The 21705-nt window shown below is 43.3% G+C and overlaps 1 protein-coding gene across 4 annotated transcripts in view; it reads left to right on the top strand.

Moving 5' to 3' along the window:
* Irf2 (interferon regulatory factor 2) overlaps window positions 1-21705 on the top strand; it is a 112759-nt gene that overhangs the window by 11827 nt on the left and 79227 nt on the right. Inside the window, exon 1 of one of the 4 annotated variants that reach the window (XM_076553351.1) lies at window positions 5954-8301. The exons of the other annotated variants lie outside the window; for them this stretch is intronic. The gene's annotated coding sequence lies outside the window, so the exon portion shown is untranslated. Of the gene's footprint in view, window positions 1-5953; window positions 8302-21705 lie in introns of those variants that run through there. 4 annotated transcript variants of the gene reach the window in all.

Below are 21705 nucleotides of genomic sequence, written 5' to 3'. Positions count from 1 at the left end.
AAAGCATGTGCCCAGTGGTGCAGGGCATGCTGGTACTCCAGCCACGTTGAGGCTCCCCCTTTCTTCTGTCCACTGTAGAATGAAGGTAGAAGCTTGGGGAGCCTGTAAAGGAGGCCCCCAGTAGGGACAGTAGATGGACCACATCTTCCACTTCGGGGTATGTTGTGCTGATGACGTGTGCGTTTGGAATGGCAAGAAAACAGAGGAGAGGAATTGCTGGGGACAGGCAGATTTCGAGTGTCAAAAAAAAATACTGTTTATTGGTTGATTTTGTATTCCTTGAAAATCAGTACATTTACAGTTGGTAGATGGGATCGAGGAAGGTCCCTGGCAGAGAGAATCAACTGTTTTGATCATGCACGGAGTCATGTACTTGGATAAATGACACAGTGCTGAGGAGGGAGGTTGGGTTTGACTAGCTAGGTACCTCCATCCCCACACTGAGGAGCCACAGTCTGTAGCAGGATCCAGTAACCAGGCAACTGAAAAAAAAAAAAAAACCCAATGGTTTTACCAGCCACCAGAGATTATCTATGAGTCCAAGGGCCACATCACAGCTATCTCATCTTGTCAGGGAAGCCACAGTGAGCATGGGCAGCCTTTTGATCAAGTGTATATATATCTCACTGTTTTAGAAACCAGATTGTTGGTAGATTGTAAAACTTACCAACCATAGGTTGTTCTGATATCGCGAGTGCTTTCCCACGATACTTCCCTGCGTAGCTGTGGCCCGCAGAGGTCCTGTCAGGGGCCTGCCTTCTCCGAGGAAACCTAAGAGAAGGAGGCTGGAAGCTGTCTACACTTGGTACTTCCCTTTCCCTGAGGGTGGATGCAGCCACTGACCCCCGAGGAAGTGCTTCTTCCTGAATCTCTCCCTGAAGGCTTGCACCAAGAGAACCCTACCTCTTGGAGGGATTAGTGGGGCTTCCTTCTCACCCGGGCTGAGAGAACATTGCCGTGAAGGGAAAACTAGCCTTTAGTGAATTCACAAAATGCTTCTCTCTCCCTCTCTCCTCCCTCCCTTTCTCCCTCTCTTTGTGTTCCTGTCTATAGTGAATCTTTTAACTCACCTATGTTAAAAACAATTACTGTTCATCAGAGAAGAGCGAGGAAGGCCGTGTCAGCAAGAGGTGAATTCATAAATAAATGTCTTATCACTCTTTGCTGTCGCAAAATTTAAGTCAGCAAACTTACCTTTCCAGTGATCTTTAAGTGGACAGTTCGGTGGCATTACGTTCATTTACGATGTTGTGCAACCGTCAGCCCTAACCATTTCCTGAATTAAAGACAAACAAGCAAGCAAACCATCGCAACCAGAAACTCTCCTCATAGTTAACAGGCACTTCATTTTTCGCAGCGCCTGGACACCACCGTTCTGCTTTCTCAGCGACCTTGACTCTTCACGGTAGCGGACACCGCCACACTTGCTTTTCTGTGTCTGACATACTGCACTCACCAGCGCGGTTTCTGTGTTCGTCCTTGCTGTGACCTGTGTCACGGTCCATCTCCTTTCAAGACTGGAAGATGTCCCCGGATGTTGTTAATCCATTCACCTGTCGGTGGACACTGAGTTGCAATTACCTGTTGGCTCTCATGAGCAATGCTGCTGTGAACATTGCTGTAAAAATGTTATCTGTTTGAGGTATTTCTACCTGGGCATCTCTCCATTTCTCTGGTCCACTAAGCTCTCGTGGGCATCTCTCTACGAAGACACGTACTCCTCTCCCTCCATTGGAACCCTCCCTTTTCCCAAAAGCCTCCCCCAGTCCACCTCTTCAGGTGTTTTCTCCTCTACCTGCTCTAACCACTCATCTTTCCTCCTCTACTGGATGTCACCCCAGAACTGCCTGATTGGTTAGTATGACTACAAAAGGCACACTGGTGTCAGAAAGCTCCTTCAGCCCCGCTTAGCCTCTATCACATGGAAAGGGGGGGCCTCTCCTCTGTCATTTGGGACATTTCTCTCTGACAAGCCTCTCCGTCGGCTTGGGGACACCCTGAATTGAGATTCTTGTCACCACAACACTTAACCCTTGTTCTCAGCACTTTCTTGGTGCTTCCTTGCCTCCCCTTAGGAGCTACAGTCCTACAGCTTCCTTAAGCCCTTCTGGGTCTCTGAGATACTGGCTTCTTCCCTCAGATGGCCCTCCTGTGACCCTGTCCCTTCTGTCTCTCAGCTCCCTCCTGGGAGTCCCTCTGCTTCCTTGGGCCCTCCTGGGCCTTATATGGCCCTTTCTCTCTTCCTCCACAGACTCAGAGACTTTCTTAAAGCATCATTCACTATCTTACTGCAAATGACTTGGCCTCAGGACAGCTCAGTCAGTGGCCAAAAATTGGCACGGTTGATTTTCAGATTCTCTCATCAGGCAACAATTCCTGCTACTGCACAAATGATCCATAAATTTCTTATATTTGAACTTTCTCTGCTCTATACTTCTAAGTCTCTTACCACTACGGTTTTTCAACTTTCCACTCTTAAAAAACACTTTTATCTCTGCAATTTCTTAGCTCTCTGCTCTCAAAAAGCCTCTTAAGACTAGGCTGTAAACCAGTTTAGGATTTGTAAATTTGTTGGGCTTGGTTCAAAAAATCTGTAACAAAATTTAGCTTAAAACCTATAGCAAAAGGCTTATAGTTAAAAAGCTATACATAGGTAATCTTAATTTGCTACAACTTCGTGTATATGTGATTCAACTCCTATTTAGAATGTACTGTATATGTAACTTGGATTCAACTCTTGTATAAAAAAATAGATCTACTAGGAAAATTGATGCTTTTAAATAGCAGCCATGTGGCTGGCCTCCATCTTGGCTGATAACCTCATCAGAGTGGAAGCAGCCATGTGGCTGGCCTCCATCTTGGCTGATAACCTCATCAGAGTGGAAGCAGCCATGTGGCTGGCAGCCATCTTTACTAAGGTTAAAAGAGTGTATGCAATGTAACTTCACCATGTGGCATAAATCAACTAAGGCAACCCTTATAAAACTTCTTAGTCCGACTGAGCCCTCTGGAGAAAACAGCAGGTCTCCAAAATGTCCTGGATTAGGATGGATTTTCATATAATGATAAATTCCTACGGTTATAAAGATCTACTCAGCTTAACAGAAACTGACTTAGAGGTGCATGTCTAACTGCTTATGTCTTTACTAACTGCTCAACACCAGACTTCTAAAGAGTTTTAGATGAGGAACAACATGTGCTTGATAAATAAGGTATTTGATAAATAAGGCTTTAGGAATTCCTAAGGTCTACTCAGGTTAACAGTAGTTGACTTAAGGGTCTATGTCTAGCCTCTTTGTCTTGGCTGACTGTGTTAAGTTTTAGCTGTGTGGATAAAGTGAGCCACACGAGAAGCTGTGATAGTCTGTAATGGTGCATTGTGAATGGATCAGAAAAGTAAAGTTTCCAGTCTCTATGTGAACTATGTATTTGGTCTAGTAAAGTTCCCAGTTTCTGTGGAACTGGATTTATGGTTTAAAGTTCTATTTTGATGCTTAAGGATCTTCAATTTAATTTTCAACTCAAATTTTAAGGCTCAAACTCACTAGGGATAAAACTATAAAATTCCAATTTTATAAAAACTACTAACTTGATGTAAACTGTTAAAGACAATTAAGACATGCAAGTTAATGACCAAATTCTTTAATGTGCCCAGAACTATGCTCATAGTCATGCTAAGTACAAATATAATTCATTACAGTGACAAGCTTTATTTAGCTTACTGTATATGTTTTTATGGTTAAGCCTAAAACAAGTAACTAGAAACAAGGTTTGTTTAAAATCAGGTACACTTAATAGATAGTGGTCCTTAAACTCTTCAGACATATGCTGAACATGACTTTTAAAGTGTTTAATGAAAAAAGCTTCCCATGATAGACAGAGATGCTAGTTCCTAGTGGTGACTCAAAGGTCTCTAAAGAAGAACATGAAGGGCCATGGATGACTCCACCAGGATTGTGATAATGCTAACTACTGGGCAAGACCTGCCCCATGCCTTTCCCACTGTCAGGGCCCTGCCTAAGCTATGAACACTGTTGGATTGACTGTTCTACTCTGCCTTGACAATGTAGGCCAGTTTTCCCAAGTTCCTCTTCCACAGGAAAATCTCTCAGATTATCTGGGTCTGTCAGCCCCATGCTATCCTCTAGGACAGCAGAAGCCCAGCCTCTGCCCTCCACAAGACCATCTAGGAGTCGGGAGTAGCTGGTAAATCTCTCTCATTTTAATTGATACATAGACTGTTTGGATGATACTTCTTGCTACAATTTATCCTTCTCAGATCTCTGATGGTGGTGTCCACTAACTAGCTTTATCAGTTTAACAACAGCAAGAAAACCCGCTCCTCCTGGAAGGCTGCAGCTGCCTGGTCAGTTGATATCCTATGTAAAATCAGGCTTTTCTAGAGCTACTAGGGCTCCTGTTGAAAAAGGCAGACACAGACACAATTTATCTTGCTGGAAGACTTCACACAGGAGAAGATAAACTCACAAAAACTCGTTTCAATGTAACTTTTTAGTGTTTCTTTATTTAAAGGAATTTGTTTTGCAGTGATTGCTCAGCACTCGACCACCTGTGTCTCATGGTAAATACTTGAAAGGAAAGAAGAGGTTTGAAGTTTATACAAGTCATGAGGGTCTAAGAAAGCAATTTAAGGTATATAAATGCAAGTTTTAAAGGTCTGAGGAAGTGTGAGGGTCTAAGAAACCATTTTAAGGTGTGTAAATGCAAGTTGTAAAGGTCTAAGGAAGTGATTTAAGGTACAAGGAAAAATGAGAAATGTATCAGATCTCTTCCCCTCTCTGTTTGCTATTGTTTTACTAAGACTTCAAAAGTTCAGAGTTTTAACACTCACCCATAGAGTTCAGCTACACTATTAATATAGCTCTGTTAAACCACTGACTACTAATATCACAGTCACCAGCTCAAACTTGTAAATTTCTTTTGTCATCTGCTAAGTATAGACTTACACGTGCTTCCCATTGTACTGAAAACATCTCTGTCTGAGCTATCTATCCAGCCCTCTGAACAGTGGAAAGAATGTTCAGGCTTTTAACCCCAAACCATAGCTTTTGCTGTGAATCGAGGGTGTGAGTCTACTGCTTTTTCTACAGTGTGGATTTCACTCCAGATCACAAACAGTAGTAATGCTGCTATGTCTAAAACTTTTATTTATTTATTTATTTATTTTTTTGTGAACTTTAGAAAAAAAATCTTGCAAACTTCAGGAAATCACGACTTGTATCCACCTGTCATAGGTCAAACAGATTCCAGATAAGTACTGCAGACTCCAGAGAAGTAATCCTGTCAATAAACAGCCTAAGTGTCCCTGCCTGCCTATTCCTGAGAGTGGGATCTCTCTTTCTCCCCTGGTCTTGGGACTCCCGCCCCCAACTACCAGGACCATGGGGCCTAGAAGTTTCAAGTGTACACCCAAGATAAACATTTCCTCCTAAACGTCTTCACTTGACCTTCTGTCCCTAGACTCTATGTGTCCCTGCAGGTTTCCAGCCAACTGCAGACGGCTGCTCCAAGGCTTGCCTGCAACGCTGCAGCTCTGGGTAGTTCAGTATCACTGACTGCTACTCCCTCCAAAGCTGGCCTGCACTTCCCTAGCCCCAGGTGGTCCCACAGAAGCTGGGCAGTGTGAGGGAAACAGGCACAGATGTGATGTCCTCCAGCCAGCACACACTCCTCTTTCTGATATCCCAGCCTTCCCAAACCCTGACAATGACTCTCTAACTTCAGCCGAGAAGCATTACAGAAGAGATGAGTTTGCCCTTTATCATCAATGAAGAGGCTCGAATGTTAGGTCCTAGGAACCACCGAACTATTTTGCACAGTTGCTGTACCATTTTTTTTATGCTCCTGCCAGCAATGCACACCAGTTCCATGGACTTTACATCTTTATCAAAGTTTGTGACTTTTTAGGGGAGCTATTTGTACTTCTTTTTTTAATTAATCCTAATGAATGTGAGGGATTCCTCATTATGATCTTTGATTTCCAGTTCCTTAGTAATTAGAATGAGGTAGAATGTCTTTTCATGATGAGAAATCTCGATTTAAATTCTGTGCCTGATTTTAAATTGTTTATTTCTTGGATGTTCAGCTGTTAGATCAAGTCATTCTCTTGGTAGGTTCCAGATGACATTAAAATATGGCCTGGAAATCGAACCTTCCAAATGAGCTGTTGTTAAATGTTGATAAGATGCGCTTTGGGCAATTAAGTTGCTGATGAATGAAGTGCATGGGTAAATGGAAAACCAGAAAAAGGTACTAAACCCTCCCATAGAATGCTAGAATTGGGAGTTTCTTTATACATAAAAAAAGGATGTATTTTATTTTATATGTAAGAGTTTTGCCTGCATATATGTATGTGCACCAGGTGCATGCCTGGTGCCCATGAATGTCAGAAGAGGGCATTAGATCTCCTGGAACTTGAGTTATGAGTGATTGTGAACTACCATGTGGGTGTTGGGGACTGAATCCAGATCCTCCGTGAGAGCAACAAGCACCTCTAACTTCTAAACCACCTCTCCAGCCCCTGAATTAGGAGTCTCTTGAGTGATTATAGCCTGCCTTGCTGTTTAGGGTTTTGTTTTGTTGGGCTGTGTGTTAAATGATTTTTTTCCTATTATATTTCAAACCTTAAAATTTCTATTAAGGGGAGAAAACATCAGGGGGAGGATGTGGATGTGAATTAATTGCAGCCAGCCCTTGCTTTTTAGATAACTGCTTAGGACTGATAAGGAAGTCCATTGGACCCTAGGGCTCTGCTGTATGACGCTGTCCTCGGGGCATGTGAACAAATCTTTAGTCACCACAGATAGGGGACCCCACCAATGTTCAACGTGAACCGGTAGTTTATTGGGGTCACTGACAGAGGGGTTTACTCTCAGCAGCATGGATTATTCAAAAGCAGGTACATCATTGAAAGCCCATGTTAGCGTGGATGATGGCTCATGGCAGCAGGAATTCTCTGCACCACTTGCTTGCAGCTAGACTACTGTACTCTATCCTGCACCATACTGGACTCAGCTGTCCATATAGCTTAAGGGGAGGAAGGGGTCTTGCGAATCTGTTACATTTCAGGGACTCCTGAGACTGGGAGGTTATTTAATGTCCTGAGTCTCTGGGAGCTTCTCTATAGTATGAAATGGTTCAATTTAGATGAGATCTCTACGCAGTAGGCACAGCATTTGTATCGTATCCCAGGGGGAAGGTAAGTCAGTTCAGCCTTAGCATGACAATTAGGGGATTAATAATTTAAGCATAGCCCTCTCCGTAATGGCTCAGTACTACTATGTGGATGGGAAAAAAATGTATTGCTGTAATAACAGATCTGTTAAGCAAATAAAGGCATTTGAATATTTGTTATGACTCACCAACAGAATGAGGAACCTCTTGTTTCTGAAACAGAGTCTCAGTATGAAGTTCAGGGTGGCCTCAAACTTGTGATCCTCCTGCCTCAGGCTCCTTGTACAGATAGATGTATGCTACCATGCGCAGCTCCAGAGCAAGGGACTTGTCACTTCTTACAAGAGCTATAGGATATGAAGACATTGGGGGACAGCTCGATCGTGTCACAGCAAATTCATTGTTAGTTGACATTTATGGCCTGCTCAAATATTGACTTCATTCATTTTTTCTGGAAATTTGATTTTATTGAATAACAGCCTGGCAAGTTAATGTAGACAATAGCCCATAATGAACTGTAAAAACTGGAAGATACATGCTATCATATCTGACCCGAGGTGGGGTAGTAGAAGTCACAGAACTTTTTTATTACCTTTTTTAAAGGATATTATTTATTTTTACCATGAGTGTGTGCCTTCATATATATCTGGGTACTATGTGCATGCAGTGCCCATAGGGACCAGAAGAGGGCATCAGACCTCCTGGAACTGGAGTTACAGATGGTTGTGAGCCACTGTGTGAGTACTGGGAGCCAAGCACAGGTCCTCTGCTGAAGCAGCCTGTGCTCTGAATTGCCATTCCTTTAGCCCAAGGGGAGAAACTCCCCCTCCCCCAGGAATCCCTAAAATTAGCTGTAAGTGCTGTGAAAACAAATATGACGGTGATGAAATTAAGCTGAAACCATCTCTGCCACCCACTTAAAAGAGACGTCTCTGGGGGGATGGATTCCTGCGGCAGGTACGTGTGATCCGCTGGGTGTGATTAGGCACTGTGAGGCTGTGAAGATGTAGAGGGGAAGCATTTCCAGCCCTGCTCTCCAAGATCTTACAGCTTAGCGAAGGAGGAAGCGGGTAATAGAACAGCTGCGGCGACAAAAGATGAAGAAATGTGAGCATCAGAGAAGCATCCTAAGTATAAAGCTAAGGGAGGGGAGAGGAAGGAGGCGAGAACCTGGGGTGTGCTTTAATCACAGCTTCTGGAAGGAGAGAGAGAGAGAGAGAGAGAGAGAGAGAGAGAGAGAGAGAGAGAGAGGCAGTTGGTAACTAATGCGTGAGCAAGGCAATGTGGTTGAAAGAACAGCAAGAAAAAAAAGAATGCCAGAGAAGGCTGTAAATTCCTTGTGCTGCTGGAGCCTGGAGAGCTGTCCAGAGTGACTGAGCACTGAGCAGATGAGTCACTGGGGAATGCTGTGGTGAGTGCCTGATGGCATGCATTCCACTTTCCCGGTTAGGAAAGAGTTTTGTTTTTTTTTTGAGGGCAGATTACCAGGGATTTGGAATATGTTTCAGAAAATGACTGTGACTGAGTGCATCGGAACTCTGAACCTGGGATATGTAAGAAACGGTAGAAGGGTGTGTGTGGTTGGTTGTAGGCCGTAGACTTGATGGGCAGTGCAAAAAGGACTGGATCCTGGCTGTGATAATAACCTGACTTGTCTTTTGGATTGACTCCCCTCCTTCCCTCCCTCTCTCCCTCCCTCCCTCCCTCCCTCCCTCCCTCCCTCCCTCCCTCCCTCCCTCCCTCCCCTTCCTCCCTCTGTCCCTCCCTCCTTCCATAGTGATGGGGATAAAGAACAGAGGCCTTGTACATGCAAAGCAAACACTGTCATTGAAGAACATCCAGCATAACTGCTTTGTATGTTTCTAAGGGGAAGTAATACAAAGCTAGACAAATATTTTTGTACTCTCTTTTGTTTTGAATTGATTCATAAAAAAAGTGGGGTGATTCAGAGTGGGTTTATAATACTCCAAGTGAAGAGCAGATAAGGGCAATGTCTCCAGTTTGGATAAGAAACCCAGGTTAGGGAACCCGGAGAACAGCAGTGCTCCTAGGCAAGGCCTTAGCAAGGCAGACATCTGTAGGATGGGGTTTTCTTTGCTTGGGGGAGTCACTTGGCTCCTCCTTCTAGCACTTGCTCTACATGAGGCCTTCTTCCTAAGACCACACCATGCTAGGCTTAGAATGCAGGCCGAATACCTCAGGCTCAGGCTTCAACACTGGAGGACCTGATGAAGCCCCTTGTGTTGGCTCTCTCGTGGCTGAGACTTCTTCCCATCCACTCCCCCAGTGTGACGGAGGTAAACATGGCGTTGCCCTTGGCTGTGGTGGTCAGAACACCCGGCCGGATAGACTGCAGTGACAGCATTTATTAGATGTGTGCTGAACTCTTCACTATAGGAATACGATTTGGAGGTCTTACTCAGAGGCCTTGGCTGTATCTGGGGCTTAATTGAATTTATTACATTCTACACTCAATTATAAATAACCCCTTGCTGGAGCCAGTTATGAATTTTGGAGGGCCGTGAAGTGTTTTTCACAGGGCAGAGTGAAGTGTGTCCATAAACGTGCGTCGAGTTCAACTGTGATGGTTGAATTAGTCCCCCAGTTCCTATTACCTGTCCACCGCAGGATAGGGATAAAGAGGTCATGGCCTGTGCTTTCTAGAAAGGGACACGGAGCGGACGGCGGGTAGGAAGGTACACCAGCCACATCTGTACACGCTCTGGTGTATGTTGGGTGTTTCCCTCAGCCAATCAGCAAGGATCTCTGTGAGTGCAAGGACAGCATGTTCTTCCTTGACGAGTCAATGCTCAGCTGAGGTCTGTAGCTGTTTCTCCATCATCTGTCCGTTGCCCTGGTGGCACATATTAATAATGGCTCAACTGCATCCCTACACTTCCCTCCTCTTGTCCTTGTCTTTCTCCCTTGTTTTTCTTTCTTGCTTTGCTTTTATGCAATCTTTTTCTTTCCTTTTCACCCAAGGGTCATCTATCTTTCAAGGCTTAGTTCAACTGCCTCCTCTTCTAGAGGAAAACTTCTAGAATCCTTCTTTTCTTCTGGGCTTTTATGTATGAAAGTAAAACACAGTTTTACAACACAGTTCTTAAGTCATCCACCTGTAGAAAACACAGGGTTGTTTACAGTCTTGTGACGTGATGGAGCGGAGTGTGACATGGAGGATAGGCTGGACCGCTGTGTTAAATGCCCACATTGGGAATGCACATCAGCAGGACAGGCATCACCAGCACAACTCCATCATCTCCAGGAAGCTTCTCTAGTAACGCCTTGAGGACACTGTGACTTGTCTTTGCATGGATGTGACTGATCTAACATTGCCCTGTATCTTCTTTGGGTACCGCATCTGAGCCATCTTCGGGTCCTTCACAGAGCTCTTCCTAATACTGAGTGCACAGTATTCTTCATAGCACATGAGTCAATGATTTTTTTTTTTAATTGAAATGTTGAGTAGATCCAAAAGTTTGGGAAGATACCAGACTGAATTCCCTGGATAATATGTAAATAGTAAATTGGTTCACTTTTCAGCCTTTATGCTTTTTGCAATCTTTTTATTTTCCTTATCACTCGTGTATGATACATTTATCACAACATAGAGTTAATGTGTTAATACGCCTTTCCCTCCCGGCCCCATCTGTTCTCCAGAAGGGGTTCATCTACTTCCTTATTGATGAATAATCATTATATATCATTATGTACAAGGTGCTGGGCTTGATAAATCGAGGGGGTGTTCAATGATGAGAAGGTAAGACTCTTGCTCAGAAGGACTTTGGGCAGTGATAAGCCTGCTTTCAAGTTCATGGTGTGAATGTTGGTGTCACTGGGCGGCCAGAGTCAGTGGAAGAAAAAGGTGGCAAGGTGGAATGAAGGTCAATTGTGGCGGCCGGGAGGGAGGGTTTTAGTCCACACTGTGGAGTTATTCAGAGATTCTGAGCAAGGAGGCGCTGGGGACATTAATCTGGTCATCCCTGTGCAGGGCAGGACATACACTTCTGGTCCATAGCATGGACCTTGGGTGCCTACTTGCTCTCTGTGGAGAATCTGTCCTTGGCCTCTCTCTATTCGGTAGAACTTGTCCTGCCACTTGGTGTCTCTTAAGAGAAATCTTAGAGGAGGCCAGTTCAGTCTCACAGTAGTTCTGGTATGATTCTACTAAGATTTTGGTTGATGCTTGAGGAATGTAGACACCCTTCCAGGCTGTATGTGGGTACCATTCAAATCTAGGTGTGCTTGACACCAAACCTGAGCTATTTCTACCATATTTTGTTTTAACTTTAAAAATTACATTTACTTATTTATTATGTGCGCGCGCGCGCGCGCGCGCGCGCGCGTGTGTGTGTGTGTGTGTGTGAGAGAGAGAGAGAGAGAGAGAGAGAGAGAGTGTGTGAGTGTGTGTGTGTGTGTGTGTGTGTGTGTGTGTGTGTGTAGTACATAGTCCACACTTGGTGTGTGGAGGTTAAAGGACAGCTTGTAATAGTCAAATCTCTCCTTCCACTGTGTGGGTTTCAGGGATTGAACTGGACTTCTCAGGCTTGATATCAAATAAGTGCCTTTATCCACTGAGCCGTCTCGCTAGCCTCACTGTGGTTTTGAAAGGGTTTGCTTCAGAGGAGAACCTGGCAACCATACAGTGCATACCAATTTCAGCTTTTGGCAACTGGATGGAAACTGAGAGGCAGTGAGTATCTTTTAAAAGTATGTTAAGACAATTCTCAGTTTATCTGTTGAGGTCAACCAGGAAACCCTAGAATATACCTTGATTTTTGCAAAAAAACAAAATAGGGGGAGGGGTTTCTTCAGCATTTCAGTCCACGAGTAACAGTATCCTAACAGGCAAAGTGTTCTCTCACTGTCAACATAGAATGAACTGCTGCTGGAGGTCAACTTGGGCTCTAATTTGCATTAGCACTTACATGCATAGTAGTCCAAGTTGTTGACTTTAAAAAGTAACTCTAAAAAAGTAAAATGGCCCTTCTTGGAAGACTAAAGATAGACATCCAGCCACAGTTGTAAAAAGTCTCATCAAAACAATATACCCTTTTATGAATTATGCCTCAATTAAAAAAAAAAGTAGCCCCAAATAAGAAGCAGCTCTGAAAAAGAAAATATAACTTAAGATATTTGAAAAAAACAAGGTGAATACAGGTTCAAAAGTAATTAAGATATATTTTCTTAAGGCTATCTAGAATTAGGCTTTAAAGAATTCTACCATTTCAAGTTTACCACTAGTTACTAGATACCTATTTACAAACAAGATGTTCACCTTTTTTGTTCCTTTATCAAGAGAAAAATCTACCTTCAGACTATGAGGGTGGTGATGGGGAGGGACTAGAAAACAAGATTCAAAAAATCCCATGCAAATATCACATTTTTCAAATGGAAGAACTCCAAACTGCACTAGAAGTTCCAATCACTAAGACACTTTCCATTGAAATGATTTAAGTACAACTACATGGCACCAAGGTTTAGGCCTAATATAGTCCTGACAACCAAGTCCTTGTTTTCTGGAAGAAAGGCCTCAAAAATCCCACTCAATTCCATATAACAATACTTCAAAGATCAATTAGGTTTTCCTTTCCTTAATATTTTTGTTTTTGACTTCTAATCCTAAAGACTAGATTAAAACTTAGCTCATTTCCCAGAAGGCATTGATTCCCTTTGCTCTATGAAAGAGTCCACCAAGACCTCTTCCTCAAAACCATCTAGCCCTCAGCCTCCAGCCTTTGCTTGTGATGCATCTTTCTCAACATCCTGAAAAGGTAATGTAGGTAAAATATGCTCATAAACATTAAAACTAGTTGTTAGAAAGATGTAACTAGTTTTATAATTTAAGTTTTAAAGCATAAATACTTGCAGCTTAATCTGCACTGACAATGATTGTCGAAGCCTAGAATTCAACATTTACAAATTCTCATTCACACACACAAAACACACTATTATCACACAACTTGTGTCTTGAGAGAATCTTCTGCTTTTTAAATCTTTGGCCTCCCAGTCAATCCCAAGTTCAACCAACTTTTCCGAGTTCTGGTAGTTACCTGGACCACTGAGGCCTTGCCACAAGACTTCTTCTCTTTTGAAACATCCTTTTACTCTAGATATTAGGATAGCTACACCAGCTTGTTTCTTCTGTGATGTATGTTGGTGTGGGATTATCTATTGCTTGATTTTTCATGGATGTGTTTAGCTTCTTTGGGTTGAATTTTCCCTTCTAGTGCTTTCTGTAGGGCTGGGTTTGTAGACAGGTATTGATTAAATCTGGTTTTATCCTGGAATATTTTGTTTACTCCGCCTATGGTGATTAAGAGTTTTGCTGGGTATAATAGTCTGGGTTGGCATCCGTGGTCTCTTAGTGTCTGCATGAGATTTGTCCATGATCTTCTAGCTTTCATAGTCTCTATTGAGTAGTCTGGTGTTATTCTGATGGGTTTACCTTTATATGTTACTTGGTCTTTTTCCTTTGAAAAAGACCACTTGCGGAGGTGGAAGGGCCCGGTGGCAGCGGCCGACAGGGACGCCACGTGGCCTGTCTACTTCTGTGGACCGCCGCCAGGCCTGAATGTCTCTGTCGGCCACCGCCGGTCCTGTCCACCTCCGTCTGCTTATCTCTGCCGCAGGGCCTGTCCACCTCTGTGGGCCGCCGCTGGGTCTGAATGTCTCCGCCAGCAGCCGCTGGGCCTAAATGTCCCTGTCAGCCACTGCCGCCGGACCCGTCTACCTCCGTGGGCCGCTGCCACAGGCCTACCTGCGTCTGCTTGTCTCCGCCATCACCGCCTCCTGCCTGAGATGATAGTCTTAGTTCAGAAATGATCTGAATGTAGATTTCCAGTCTACGTGTACAGCTGGCTAAGTGAGATCGCTTTCACAGTTCTGCATGTATCCCATCGGCTCCCCATTAGTCACTGAACTCTTAAAACTGGTATTGTAACATTATTACAATGTTTTGCTCCAATTTTATAAACTTTACAGTACAATATGTGTTCCTTTTCTGAGGCAAACCAAAGGTATATTTCTCAAGGTTCTGCTGCTATCAGCAGCGTTGATGGAGGATTTTTTATACATTTGTAATAGATAGAAATAAACCAGAAAAAAAGAAGAAAAAAAAAGTGGTGGAGGAAAAGGTGAACACTGCAAGATTACTCAAAAGGGCTGAGAGTTGCAAACGCCAAGATTGGCTTTGCATAGTAAATGCAATAGAACAGCTCTGAACTATAGCTTACTTTTCCTGGTTTGGTCTGACAGAATGATTGAATGTTTTTGTACAATAATCAGAGCCTTAAAAACAAGGATTTGGTGAGATTGTAAAATGGTGTGCCACTTTGGCAAAACAGTCTGGTGGTTGGTCAAAATGCAAAACATTGTTACTCTGTTACTCAACAATTCTACCCTTAGGAATATAACCTCAAACTACTGAAAATGTGCACCTATGAAACATGTACATGAAGGTTTACAGCAGTGTGTTGCTAATAGTAAACAACTCAAATAGCTATCAAATACTGGAGAGAAATAAAATGTGGCTTATTCATACAATAGAATATTATTAAGACATAAAAATGAATGAGAAACTGACAGATTAAATGACTTTGGTGAACCTTCATAATTTCATTTGTAGATCTTTCCATTTCTAATTTATAAATACATTTGGGGTTATAAATTATAAATGTACTGCCTCCTGTCAACATTGTATACTTCTATTTGATGATTTCTGTGTCAAACATTATATGGAAATGTGTCCAAGTACTTTCTGTATTAACTATGAATGAATAGAACAAAATAAATCGCCTGTGATGGAAAAAAAAAAAGAAAAAAGAAAAAAAAAAAAAAAGACAATTCTCCTGCTTACAAGGCAGAGATGTGTTCCTGTGTCAGAGAGCTCCCTGGACCTAGAGTAGGGTGCAATATTAGCTCTTTACACTTGGAGTTCATTGGTAATAATGGCTTCCCCCACGGAGAAACTCAGTGCCTAAGTTTTATAGTTTGGATTTGTGTTATGGAACCAAACTTACCTAACTTAAGGAGCTGTATTATATGTGGTGGTGGTGGTGGTGATGATGATGATGATGATGATAAAATGAACAACAATAAGTAGGCATCCTTTATTGGTTGATCACTAGCAGAAGGGCAGCTTAAAGGAAACCCCTGGAGGAATTCTGGCAAGAAGGGGGTGGTCATGAACTTGGATGTGAAGAAGAGAATCATTTCATCTCATAGCAGGGCAGCACGGTGGCTTTTTCTAGAGCAGATGTTTCTTTTCTCTGCATTTGGGAAGTTATTTGCTTTCAAGGTGCTCTGCAAGCAATGAGACAGCAGAAAAACTTGTAGCTTTCTGCAAAGCTTCGTTGGGTGTCAGTAAGCTGGTCCTTCTGAGCATCCTGTCCACTGACTTTTCTAACCGATGTATTAGACATATTTGTATCAGAAGTGGGCTACCCTCAAAATGTACCCTTTTCCTTCTTTATATCTTTCTAATGAGTGTGGGTGTTTTGCCTGCATGCATGTCTGTGCGGCATGTGCAAGCCTAGTTCCAGAGAAGGCTGGAAGAGTGTGGTGCATCCTCTGGAACTGAAATTGTAGGTGCTTGTGAGCAGCCACGTGGGTTCTGGGAATTGAACCTGGGTCCTTTGCAAGAGCAGACAGTGCTCTTAACTGCTAAGCCATCTCTGTGGGCCCTGCTGTTTCTTTCTTTGTGGTGTCAGGAGTTGGCCTCTTGCATGCTGAGCAATTGCTCTACCACTAAGCTATAGCCTGAGCCCTGAACAGACCTTTTTATAGATCTGTCAAGTACAAGAAGGATGTGGGTCTGTAATCATTTAGATTCTGCCCATATGCTGCCATGCTCTCCTTCGAAAGCTCTAACTCCATGTCTACCCTTTCTCCTCATGTACCTTTTTTTTTTTTTTAAAGCAAATCTCCGTGAGGATTAGCATTCCCTTCTTCCTCCTTGTTTTTACTGTATGTGTATAGGTGTTTTGCACGCATGTGTGTCTGTGTGCCATATGCACGCCTAGTGCCAGAGAAGGCTGGAAGAACATGTTGGATTCGCAGGAACTGGAGTTAGAGATGGTTGTGAGCTGCCACATGGGTACTGGGAATAGAACCTGAGACCTCTGGAAGAGCAGTGAGTGCTTTTAACTTCTGAGCCACCTGTCCGGCCCCCTCATGTACCACCTTAATATACTTTCCCCATATATAGCCTGTCCCTGGCTTACGATGGTTTGGTTTATGATTCGTCGACCTAATGATGCTCCCCCCCCCCCCCCCCCGGGGTAGTGATATGCATCAGTATATTTTCTCGTGATTGTAGGCAGTGCAGCTAGCCACAGCTCCTATCCAGCTAGCTACAGGACCACAAGCTCTATGAGCACGCTGCAGTATGCTGTGTGGCTGACCTGTGGTGCATAGGTGTGACCCGTGAGTTTTCAACTTGACTGTGGCCTGCTGGGATGTCGCCTCCCTGGGAGCTGCAGAGCATCTTGCTGCTATTTTTCGGGTGTGCATGAAGACATAGCAGTTCTTTCTGGGCTTGCCAGCTTAAACGGTTGCTGCCAGAACACCTTGCTTTCAGAGAGGAGAAGAGGGACATTGTGAATCGACCTCCCTTCGACTCCTGGAACGAGACACTGTCTTTGAGCTTGTTTATCTCGCGTGTTCTGTGAGACAGTGACCGTTCAGAGGAGATGCTGATGCGGGTGGGGGGGGGGAAGAGGGTCCCTTTTTCTTCATTTTCCATGTAGAAAATGAGATGAGATCGAATCCATATGCTTGGAAATCTGATGGTGGCACTTGACTTGCTGACTTGCACAAAGTGGTACAGTCTAGGTGCGGGGACAGGGGTGGGTGGGTTGGGGGGGCAGGGGAGGGAATGGATGGGAAGGGGGTGGAGGGGGGGGCACAAGCACACTCAGTTTCCCCAGCATGGTTTTAACTTTCTAATGTCTCAAAAGCCAGACTGCTGTTTCAGATATAAAATTGTTCTGGAAAGTAGTTATTTTAGAAACTGATGGAGTAAAATATACAATTTTGTAATTTAGCTGTATCTGGAAAATAATTTATTTGTGTAACCCCACACAGCTTTAAAAAATCTTTTTATTTTTGCAAAATTATTACATTTAGTATTTTCAAAAAAATCGTTCATAATCATAGATTTTTTTTAAAAAAAGAAACACCTTATGCACATAACTAAATAGCTCGAGAAACATTCATTGCTGTCATTTAAAAATTTTTGGTGCTTATTGCCAAGCTTTGAGCTGGAAATTTTGTACCTATTTATAGTCCATAGTACATGTGACATGTCAAGTATTCTCATTTTCCCCCCTTTTTGGTGTGTGTGTGTGTGTGTGTGTGTGTGTGTATGTGTGTATGTGTGTGTGTGTAGACCAGAGAACAACATTGGGTATCATTCTTCAGGTGCCCTATAACTTAATTTTAAAGATTTATTTTTATTGTATGTGTACAAGTATTTAAATGCATGCACACATTCGAACCATGTGTGCACAGTGCCCATGGAGGCCAGAGATGGCACCAGATACCCTAGAATTGGAAGTTATAGACAGTTGTGAGTTGCCATGTGTGTCCTGGGAACCAAATCTAAGTTCTGAGGTGCCTTTTACCTCGGAGTCATTAGCCCCAGAGGAGAGGCTTCCCCATTGGGAAGAACTTGGTTTTTGACAGTCTCTCATTGGCTGGCCCGTTCATTAGGCTGGACTGGCTGGCCCAAGCTCCAGGACTCTTCCTGTCTGCCTTCCAGTGCTGGTCTTCTGAGTGTGTGCTACCGCCTTGGCTTTTTGTTTAAAATGCAGGTTCTGGGGATCAAAGTCAGATTTTCATGCTTCCAAAGCAAGTGTTTCACGGATAGAACCATTGCCTACCCCCTTGGTGGGTTTATTTTGTTTTTGTTGGTTTATTTTTTGATACAGGGTCTAGCAATGTAGCCTGGGCTGGCCTGAGATGCCTGCCTTAGCCTCCCAAGTGGTGGAATTGCAATACTTGTTTTGCATTTCTCTTCATTTTTTTTTTCCTTATAAAACCTGCCAAGAGCATAGAGGCGCTCAGTAACCTGCCTAAAGCCACGGAGTTAAGTAATAGCGCTACAGTTTGAAGTCAGGCAGATTCAGCCAGGTCCCGTGCTGCTGCCTAAAATGCTATCATTGCTGTGGCAGGGGACATAAGAAAACTAGCCACATGATGCTGTGACAAGACTTTGTCTTTCTCCAGAGCCTCTGAGGATAGGTATGGCTTTGCCTTTTAGTTCTCTTCCATGCCCCTGGTAGGTTAGGGCTAGAATGATTTTCCTGGAGCAAAACCTTTAGTTTTTGACTGGAGAGATGGCTTCAGAGTGCTCTTCCAGAGGACCTGAGTTTCTTTCCTAGACTCCACATTGGACAGCTTATAACTGCCTCTGCTCCAGCTCCAGGGGACCCAAGGACGTCTGCATACACTTCACACACACACACACACACACACACACACACACACACACACACACACACACACACACCCCTCAAAAACAAAATAAAACACACAATGCCTGAACAAAACCAAAACCAAAACAAATCCCACAAACCTCTGGTCTGTACATTTATGGGGAAACTGTCACTTGGAAAGCATTCTTTGGGAAAGAATCGGAAGTCACTTCGGAGAGCAAGTCCCTGGTCAGTGTCCCCACACTTCCTCTTCTTCCTTTTCTGCTGGCTGCTAGGCCAAGAACGGCAGGGGACAGTGCTCTGTCTTACTTCCGGGCCCTGCCTTCCTGCCTCTTTCTCCACTGAAGCACTGAAGGGCAGGATGAGTCTTGGCAGCCCCTTCTGGGCTCCCTGTGTTCTCTAGATGGAAGCTGCAGAGGGTGCTGTGGGATCTCGGGCTTTGGAGCCAAGCTCATTTTCCTTCTGGGTTTGTTGTGATGGAGTCATGTTTGTTTTTATCTGCACAACCCTGGGGTTATGCAGGGTCACAAGACTTCCTTTTGGAGGAAAAGTCCCAGCCAGTGTGCTTATCTTCTTGTTCCATCTGTGTGTGTGGGTGACTGCATTTTTAATTGTCTTTCATTTAATCTAAACAAAGACTGAACAAGGCTAAAAAGTGTTGGGCACAGCGAACAATGGAGGCCTGTGTGTTCTGTGTTATATATGGGCTTGGGAAGACCATACATTTCAGGTTCCAGACCTGGGGAGACAGTTGCCACAGTCAGAGACATGTCCAAAAACTATCCAAGCATCTGTGTTTGAGAACCCAAAGGGCACACGTAGAGAAAGACTGTCCCCTGGGGATTTCCTATTAGCAATTTTATCTCCGAAGATTGAAGTTCAGTTGTGAGTACCCAGTGCTTAGGCTAATGGAACTCAGTGTTCCTGCATCAGATATAACATGGACTAAGGCGCAGACAGAACTGTCTTAAAATGATGGCGGCCATGGTACCGATGTCACAGGGTGACCGAGCTTCAGGGAGAGCACACACCAAGTCAAATGGCAGATACTCATTGCCTCATCACTGCCGCCAGGACCTCCCACCCCCCACCCCACTGTCACCCGAGAGATGTGGAAAGCATGTTTTTTGAGGCAAGTTTTGATTTTTGCATGTATATATTTATAAGCAGTTCAGTTCAGGCACAGCTAGTTTTAAGTGTTTGGGCCCTTTTAGAAGGAGTCTTGAGGACGCCTTCACCTTGACCCTCTTTAGTGTGGTGTGTGCTCAGGGATGTCCCAGAACCTGAGCGTTTTTGGTGCATGTCATCCTTCCCACATTGCTGTGATGTCCTCTTCCTTCCAATCACAACTGAGTGATAAAAGAAACGCAGGCAGGTAAGCGTCCAGGCTTTTTGGTTTTGTTTTTTCCTCCAATGGTATCAAGTTTCACCCATCCTGCTGTCCACCTTTAGTTCTGGTTTCACACCACGGCCTTTGCGGAGGAGGAAGGCTTGTCCCTGTAGAAGAAGCATAGCTCCCAGTTTCCGTAGGTGATGTAGACCTCATCCATGTGCATACAGAAACAAATAAGAAGCTCGATATAATTACCTATCAAATTATAAGACATTTTACCTTCCTAATAACTTTCTGGAATAAAACATTTACATTCACTTATTTACTTGTTTGTTTGTTTTGTATGCGTGTGAGGGTGGGTGTGCCATGATGTGAGCGCGGAGATCAGAAGATGACTTTCCAGAATTCATTCTCTTTCCATAGTGTGGCTTGCGGGACTGGAACTCAGGTTGTCGGCCTTAGCAGCACGTGCCTTTTCTAGCTGAGCCATCTTGGTGGCCCCAAATCAGGTATTAAACGTCATAAGAGAACAAACAAGGGTACAACAAATGTATTTATAGAGAAGATTTAGGATATTTTGAATCCTTTTAATTCTTATCTTATAAATGAACATTTTATGCATTAGGTCAGTAAAAGACGATACTCTTATTTACGTGGCTAGGTAAACCCTTTTCAAAGGATGTAATCATTTAAATGCTTACTTAAAATTCAAATTTTGTAAAAATATTCAGGAAACACATTTTCCCACTTTCTAATGGGGACAGAGTTTGCATTAAGTTCTTTCATATTAGAACTAGAAAATGCTGTTATTTACTAACTTAAATCTAGCGTGTGCCAGATAAATTTGTAATGTGAGTACAGTTTAATGACCAGGATGCCCATTTTCCTGCACAGAAGGGAAGCAACAATAATATATTCCAATGTTGGAAATAACTTGAAATCCACTGCCATTACTTATAACCCAAAGGGTACAGAAGTCTGGAAGTTACTATCATGACTCCTCTGGCACTGTGGTCTACCCTGAGTTGACATGAAGCTATCCATAGCTTTCATTTGTCCCAGTCAGTGGGGATGTGTATGCTTTGGTGCAAAATATTATTTTCCTAGATTAAGAGGGTCTACCCTAAACACAGCTGGAGGTCTTGTGTTCCATATGGTATGCGTGCCTTATTATCTTTCTAAATCCAAACACTTCGAATTCTGAAACACTCCTGGCCCAAAGGTCTTGAACAAAAGATGGTAGCTTGTTGTAGTGCAGTGATTTTTACAGCCACAGGATTCTCCCATCTTGGTTTTTCCAAGAACAGCCCCACTTTTTTTCTTAGATAAGTCTCATCTATGTAGCCCAGGCTGGCCTTACTTTTGATTCTGTTGAGGTCTGTCCCTCTTTATATCTGCTTCCAGGATAGCCACTAATAATAAGGCCTGATCCGCACTCAAAATTGTCCCAGCTTGGTCAATAAATTACATGATCATCATGGACTGTTGGTTATAGGCACCGTGGTGCTACTGGTAAGAATTATTAAGTTCCTAGTGAATTCCTGTATGTGGAATTTAAAACAAGCAAGATTCTGATTATGTCTTGTAAGTCTAAAATAATATACCATTATTTATAAGAAGTAATCTTAAAATATATTCCCTACTGCCTCCTTTGGTAGAATTCCCTCCAGCACGTATGGGTAGATGGATGATAGATAATGCTTTTCATCATAGATAATCATTTTCCTATTGCCTATGAAT

Source organism: Peromyscus maniculatus, chromosome 17, assembly GCF_049852395.1.
Source record: "Peromyscus maniculatus bairdii isolate BWxNUB_F1_BW_parent chromosome 17, HU_Pman_BW_mat_3.1, whole genome shotgun sequence".
Taxonomy (NCBI): Eukaryota; Metazoa; Chordata; class Mammalia; order Rodentia; family Cricetidae; genus Peromyscus; species Peromyscus maniculatus.
Note: the sequence above shows the minus strand (reverse complement) of the source record. Positions and strands in the feature narration are given on the sequence as shown.